The sequence below is a fragment of the Macrobrachium nipponense genome, chromosome 7 (genome assembly GCF_015104395.2).
Source record: "Macrobrachium nipponense isolate FS-2020 chromosome 7, ASM1510439v2, whole genome shotgun sequence".
NCBI lineage: Eukaryota > Metazoa > Arthropoda > Malacostraca > Decapoda > Palaemonidae > Macrobrachium > Macrobrachium nipponense.
In genome coordinates, this window is record NC_061109.1 from 100,695,814 (window position 1) to 100,703,792 (window position 7,979).

Sequence of the window (7,979 nt, forward strand, 5' to 3'; positions counted from 1 at the left end):
GTCGATCTTTTTCGGCTGGTGTAAAATTCGTCAGATATAATACACCTGGCTGAGGAAGGACACAGATGATCTTTGTTTTTTAAACAATCTCTCCACACACCAAGTTATTTCGAACATTTCCATTCTCTCAAGAAGATTATGAATAAATATAAGAGCAAACTAGACCAAAAAATAATCACCTAGCATTAATGTAAAACAAACGAGGGAAATGGAAAATTAGTGCGATTTTTTTTTTATCGTCAATGTTTAATGAGTTTAATGAATTGTTAATGTGTCAGTATTCTGTGAGTGTTTACTGAGTCTTAAGGGTTTATTGAATGTTATTGAATGTTTATTGTGTAAGTATTCAATGAGCGTTTAGTTAATGTCTTGTGAATGTTAGTATTTAGTGAATATTTAGTGTCTAAGTATTTAGTGAGTGTTTAGGGTTTGGTGAATGTTTAGTGTGTAAGTATTCAGTGAATATTTAGTGAGTGTTTAGGTTCAGTTTTTTGTGATTGTCTGTGTGTGGCGAATGTTTAGTAAGTATTCAGTGAGTGTTTAGTGAATGTCTTGTGAATGTTAGTGTTTAGCAAATGTTTAGTCTGTAAGTGTTTACTGAGTTGTTAATGAGTCAATTTTCATTCACTGTTTAGTATTTAATAAATATTTAGGGTTTGGTAAGCATTTAGTATTTAATTAGTGCTTAGGGTTTAGTAAGTGTTTAGTGTTTAATCAATGTTTAGGATTAAGTGAGTGTTTAGTGAATGTTTACCGAGTGTTTGGGGTATAATGAGTATTTAGCGAGTTTAGTGAGCATTTAGTGTATAGTGAGTGCCTATACTCTGCTTATTCCATCTGTCCACCCCCCTGTGGTGTTTGCGTTTGGTAACACTTCGTCCTGGCTTTAAATAGTTACTCTATGTGTAAGTTTTAGGTAAATAAAAGGATATCTGGGTGTATATTTGCAAGTGAAAAGTGTTTTAATAATTTACTGCATGCGTTAATATTCGAAATAGGATATTGTTATTATTGTTGAATGTAAGCTGCCTTTTCGAGGTGGCGTAACTAAATATTTAGAGCAAGGACGCAGTGTTACCATACGCAAACACCACAGGCTGGTGGACAGATGAAAAATAAAAACAAAAACAAAAAAAGAAGAGTATAGTGAGTGTTGGGTATTCAGTGTTTAGTGTTACTGAGTGTGAGTGCGTGTGTATAGTGAATGTATGCAAGTGTGAGTTCTTACTGAGTGTAAGTACATTGTGAATGTTAGTGTTTAGTGATTGTACTACATTACTGTTTAGTTAGTGCTTCGCTGCTGTATGCAAAGAAAGTCCTGTAATTTACACAGGAACCATTTATACTTGGCACTGCTTAGACCCAAGAGCAGAGACTTAGGCCTTGACCACAATGGTTGGAGTGCTTAGGCCTGTTTTCGTAAGGTAAATTTTCTCTGTGAAATTGGGTCAAATAAATAATAATAATAATAATATAATAATAATAATAATAATAATAATAATAATAATAATAATAATAATAATAATATAATAATAATAATAATAATAATAATATAATAATAATAATATTTTGGAGGACCACAGGAAGACATCCTTAGTACAAAAAGACAAGAGTAAGGGAAATATAGCCAGTAACTACAGGCCTATCACCTGCCTACCAATAATGTGGAAGTTACTAACAGGTATCATCAGTGAAAGGCTATACAACTACCTAGAGGAGACAAACACCATCCCCCACCAACAGAAAGGCTGCAGAAGGAAATGTAGGGGCACAAAAGACCAGCTCCTGATAGACAAAATGGTAATGAAGAACAGTAGAGAAGGAAAAACCAACCTAAGCATGGCATGGATAGACTATAAGAAAGCCTTCGACATGATACCACACACATGGCTAATAGAATGCCTGAAAATATATGGGGCAGAGGAAAACACCATCAGCTTCCTCAAAAATACAATGCGCAACTGGAATACAATACTTACAAGCTCTGGAATAAGACTAGCAGAGGTTAATATCAGGAGAGGGATCTTCCAGGGCGACTCACTGTCCCCACTACTCTTCGTAGTAGTAGCCATGATTCCCATGACAAAAGTACTACAGAAGATGGATGCCGGGTACCAACTCAAGAAAAGAGGCAACAGAATCAACCATCTAATGTTCATGGACGACATCAAGCTGTATGGTAACAGCATCAAGGAAATAGATACCCTCATCCAGACTGTAAGGATTGTATCTGGGGACATCAGGATGGAGTTTGGAATAGAAAAATGCGCCTTAGTCAACATACAAAAAGGCAAAGTAACGAGAACTGAAGGGATAAAGCTACCAGATGGGAGCAACATCAAACACATAGATGAGACAGGATACAATACCTGGGAATAATGGAAGGAGGGGATATAAAACACCAAGAGATGAAGGACACGATCAGGAAAGAATATATGCAGAGACTCAAGGCGATACTCAAGTCAAAACTCAATGCCGGAAATATGATAAAAGCCATAAACACATGGGCAGTGCCAGTAATCAGATACAGCGCAGGAATAGTGGAATGGACGAAGGCAGAACTCCGCAACATAGATCAGAAAACCAGGAAACATATGACAATACACAAAGCACTACACCCAAGAGCAAATACGGACAGACTATACATAACACGAAAGGAAGGAGGGAGAGGACTACTAAGTATAGAGGACTGCGTCAACATCGAAAATAGAGCACTGGTGCAATATCTGAAAACCAGTGAAGACGAGTGGCTAAAGAGTGCATGGGAAGAAGGACTAATAAAAGTAGACGAAGACCCAGAAATATACAGAGACAGGAGAAAGACAGACAGAACAGAGGACTGGCACAACAAACCAATGCACGGACAATACATGAGACAGACTAAAGAACTAGCCAGCGATGACAATTGGCAATGGCTACAGAGGGGAGAGCTAAAGAAGGAAACTGAAGGAATGATAACAGCGGCACAAGATCAGGCCCTAAGAACCAGATATGTTCAAAGAACGATAGACGGAAATAACATCTCTCCCATATGTAGGAAGTGCAATACGAAAAATGAAACCATAAACCACATAGCAAGTGAATGCCCGGCACTTGCACAGAACCAGTACAAAAAGAGGCATGATTCAGTGGCAAAAGCCCTCCACTGGAGCCTGTGCAAGAAACATCAGCTACCTTGCAGTAATAAGTGGTACGAGCACCAACCTGAGGGAGTGATAGAAAACGATCAGGCAAAGATCCTCTGAGACTATGGTATCAGAACGGATAGGGTGATACGTGCAAATAGACCAGACGTGACGTTGATTGACAAAGTCAAAAAGAAAGTATCACTCATTGATGTCACAATACCATGGGACACCAGAGTTGAAGAGAAAGAGAGGGAAAAAATGGATAAGGGATAAGTATCAAGATCTGAAAATAGAAATAAGAAGGATATGGGATATGCCAGTGGAAATCGTACCCATAATCATAGGAGCACTAGGCACGATCCCAAGATCCCTGAAAAGGAATCTAGAAAAAACTAGAGGCTGAAGTAGCTCCAGGACTCATGCAGAAGAGTGTGATCCTAGAAACGGCACACATATTAAGAAAAGTGATGGACTCCTAAGGAGGCAGGATGCAACCCGGAACCCCACACTATAAATACCACCCAGTCGAATTGGAGGACTGTGATAGAGGCAAAAAAAAAATAAAAAAAAATAAAAAAATAAAATAAATAAATAAATAAAGATTTAAAGAACAATAGTAATAAAATATAGTACTAAGAGCTGGACTGAGACCTCTCAATATGGCCTCCCGAAGTCACTCTCGGCAGGGAAATCGCTACTCCAGTGATTGACGCCCTATGCCTTGCACACACCTAACATATTTGCACCTTCGGTTGTCCGATTTTTATGACTGTGTTGGAGACGCATTATAAATCATATTAGTAATAGTAAATACATTGAGCAGACGTGAGAATATAATATGATGTTAGTGGCTGTCTACTGGATATAATGAACAATGAAAGTAAAAATATTTACGAGGGAGAAAATTAGCCGAATAATGGTCGTCAAAGCCGGTATCGATAGAATGTATTGAAACACTGCATAGCCCACGGTCTAGATGTGCGTGACGGCAGGAAGTTAAAAGACAAACACGCCCAGTTGTCTTTAAACATTAAACTGCAGGCAATCTTCGCCTTAATTTGCCCGTAAGTATAATTTTTAGTTGAATTTTAATTTTCTTACCTGAATATATATATGGTACCTGATACTTGGTGATAGCGTACAGATCAATTTGAGTGAGGCAGCCGAAAATAAGCTGACTATTAGATAACTGACATGCTATTATAGGCCAACTTAAATTGGGAGTAAGGAGCTCCAAGTTGTATGATAGCCAACTTCGGGAGGGGGAATAGAATGGGGGAAAATGTTTTGTAGTTAGCCTATCTTGAACAATTCATTCACATTCCCGTTTCCAGTAATTATTTGTACTGTGATACATCATCTCTTTGTGAATGTGCGGGTTTTAAACCGGTTCTTTATGATGGGACTTTGGTCTTAATATCAATTGAACTCCCATCCACACGAATCAACAAAATGTCTGTCATTACCACCACAGTATTCTAGGATGTGCAGTGCTATTGTAGTGTAAATTTTACTCGGTATCTCCCAAGTTGGATCTAGATCCAATTAACCCCCCCTTTTCAGTTCGTCTGTCAGGGGGAACCCACCCTCCAGAATGTTTGTCACCGGTCATTCTATAATCAGTAGTCTACAGATATATTATATAATAGTTTCATCTGGTATCTCATATATTGGATCCAGACCCAAAATCTAACAAGCAATTAGTGGTGTTTGTTAAGTAAGACATATATTTCCGGCAGGCGGTCAGTTTCACAGTTTACAAGTCTACTCCTAAATACTGGTATGGGTTACAGTTGGTATCTCGTTCGTTGTATCTCAGTGGTCCGGGCTGCCGCTCTAATAGGAATGCACACTAGAAATAAAGGGAAACCTTCAGTCAGGTTTTACTACACAAGGATAATTTGCCCATACTGGTTTACTGCGCACGAGGGACTTATAGAAGGAAAGAGTCCTTGTTCGTAGTATCTCATGTTGATTTCTACAAAGCTTTTGACTCAGTGGGCTGAGGATAGTTCATTTAGTTTATGGTGAAATATAGACTACACAGAGGTTATAAAAGCAATAGCAAAAAGATTTGCACATGGCACAACCTTGCACCATTAATGTAGAAGAATGAGAAATAAATGTAACAAATGGTATACAGCAGGGATGTAAGGGATCATTGTAAAGCTAGAAAATACAATGGTAGGATTTAGGAGTGAATTATTGAGAACCTCGAGGCACTAGTCCTATGCAGATGATGGATTAATCACAGCTATGTCATTCTTCGGAATCGGATGCGTTAGTATAAGCCATAAAAATTCTAATACAAACAGCTAGTAAATGTGGTCTAGATAAAAACAAGAATAAAAGCAATATCTTAATACTAAGCGGTACAGTATACAACGACGTGGAAAACATGCTGTACATTGAGGGAACAAAATAGTAAAACAAATCCAATACCTAGGTGTAACAATCAATAACACAAAAGTTTGCTTCGGAGGACAATGAAGCAGACCCAAATTAAGGCAAACCAAGAGGAAAAACACATAACTCAGTCATGAGTAAACTCACTCTAGTAAAAGCTGTAGCAGCGACATTGGTGGAAAACTGCACTAATGATGGGATTAGCAAGGCCAAATTAATTGCGAAAAATTGGCAATCAAGTTTACATGGCAACAGTAAAAGCACCAAGGTATACAGAAAATTGTGCATTGAGATAAGAAACCCTCTATTCTATCTGAAGTGCATCCTCCAGAGTGGCCGGAATAGGTTTCTAGGTGAAATAACGTTAACCAGTAAGAAAATATTTGGCACATTAAAGAAAATAAAAAAGTTAGACTTAAATTTAAGCAGAATCACATCAATTAAAGAAAAAATATTACGAATTCATTAGATTCCGGAATAAAAAAAATCTTTAAAAAGAGAAGTTAAAAAACTAATAATGAAAATCTATAGAAAATTTCAAGAGGAAAAAAAAAAAACATACGAGGAAACTTGGTACGATCAACCGAAAAAAAGTATGCTGATTAGCAGACTGGAACTAAATGACATGAAAATATTAAATTGGAAGATACTACATGCTTATGTTATGAAAAAGGCACCGAAAACTTTATTTTTTACCGGAATACAGCAATATCGGGAAGAGAAACAGATTCGTGCAACAGCTGAACAGCCACATCAGAAAGATGAACAGAAACTAATGGTCAACTTCTTACTTTTCTCAGATCTGCCTAAAGAGAAAATTAAAAGAAGGCAAGACTTTAATTGAAAACTATGGAGTCACCGAGAAAATATCCTCAAACGAGCACAACCGAAGGCAAAAGTAAAACGAACAAGGGGAGCTTTTCAAAGACTCAAGACAGCTTTTACTACTACTGAATACTGATTTTCCTGGTTTAATTTTGATTTTTGAAGTCTTGTCCAATGTCCAGTCCGTTCTCAAACAGCATCGTACAATATTTTGTTGTTATAATCGTGTAGGAGTGTGGGATCATGGCTGAAAGTCGGCAGCTAACCACGCTGTCCATAAATCGAAGAGTAAAGGACAAGATAAAGAAAACTAAGTTAAAGACAGTTAAGGTAAATTTAATTTCCGGTTAGCCCTATACTATCCTAGGTACTTTAACACGTCCTGACTCCTGACACCGGAGATGGTCACCATTCACGAGTCATTGGTGGTGAGAGCAACACCTCGAGACTTGTACTCTCCTATCGATGTAGGTTAGATAGGGGAAACAACCGACTGGATAGCTGATCCAGTCTTGGCCGCGTGTGGATCCACCCTCCGAAAAAGTACTTTACCATGTCCTGACACTGGAGATGGGCACCAGTCACGAGTCATCGTTGGTGAGAGCAACGGGTTGAGACCTCTACTACTATCGTTTCGAAGTACGTACCTAAGTATTTTCTCCAAAGTTAGAAATTAAGGTCATAGGGGGAAACACCGCAGTGGATCCATCGTCATCGCGTGGATCAGCCTTATTCACTCGATATGTAATTGGTGAAACAAGAATACAGTTAGGCTATACCTATACATTTTTAAGGATACCATTCAAAAGATTGAAGTTTCATCAACATAATGTGATAGGTATATGAAAGCGCCATACGAACGAAAATAAGCATGTAAGATCTTTGTAAAATGTTTTCAAGGCAGTTTTGAAATCCAATATGGCGGCAACTGCGTGAGGTGTCGTTCGTAAGCGCAGCGGAGCCACCATCTTTCCCAGCCTTCCCAGCACTCATTTGAACAATGTTAGTGTAATATAGCCTATGTAACATTTATTGATCTTAATCAAGATTGCAGTTGTAATCAGCACAATAAAACAACATTTTGTTGCCTATAGGGTAAACAACCGTAGACGAATCATAGTCATTGCGTGGCCAGGCCTTATTCACTTGATATTTAATTGATGAAAAAAGAATACAATTACAACTTTAGGCATACCATTCAAAAGGTTGAAGTTATGAAAGCCCCATATGAATTAAAATAAGCATGTGAGCTCTTCGTAAAATATGTTTTCAAGGCAGTTTTGAAATCCAATTTGGTGGCAATCACGTGACTGGCCGTTCTAACCACAAACAATCCACTATCTTTCCCAGCCTTCCCAGCACTCATTTGAACAATGCTAGTACGTATATATATGTAACATTTATCAATCTTACTCAAGATTGCAGTTGTAATCAGCACAATAAAACATTTTGTTGCCTTTATTAGTGAAAGTATGAAACTTTTTATTCCCAGGGTCAGGGTTTGAACTGGATTCATTTTTACCTTGTAATCGGTGGTTTTATCCTTACTGTCATCACAACTGAAACTGCTTATTTGATTGTAATTATACAATTGTTCCGATACGTAATACAAACCCTCGG

At 37.9% G+C, this 7,979-nt stretch overlaps 1 long non-coding RNA gene across 1 annotated transcript in view; it reads right to left on the reverse strand.

Annotated features, from left to right (window-relative positions):
• The window catches only part of LOC135217230 (uncharacterized), a 12,344-nt gene extending 5,755 nt beyond the window's left edge, over positions 1 to 6,589 (reverse strand). Inside the window, exon 1 of the long non-coding RNA XR_010315086.1 lies at positions 5,682 to 6,589. This is a non-coding gene — a long non-coding RNA (uncharacterized LOC135217230). The remainder of the gene's footprint in view (positions 1 to 5,681) is intronic.
• Positions 6,590 to 7,979: the final 1,390 nt, after the last annotated feature.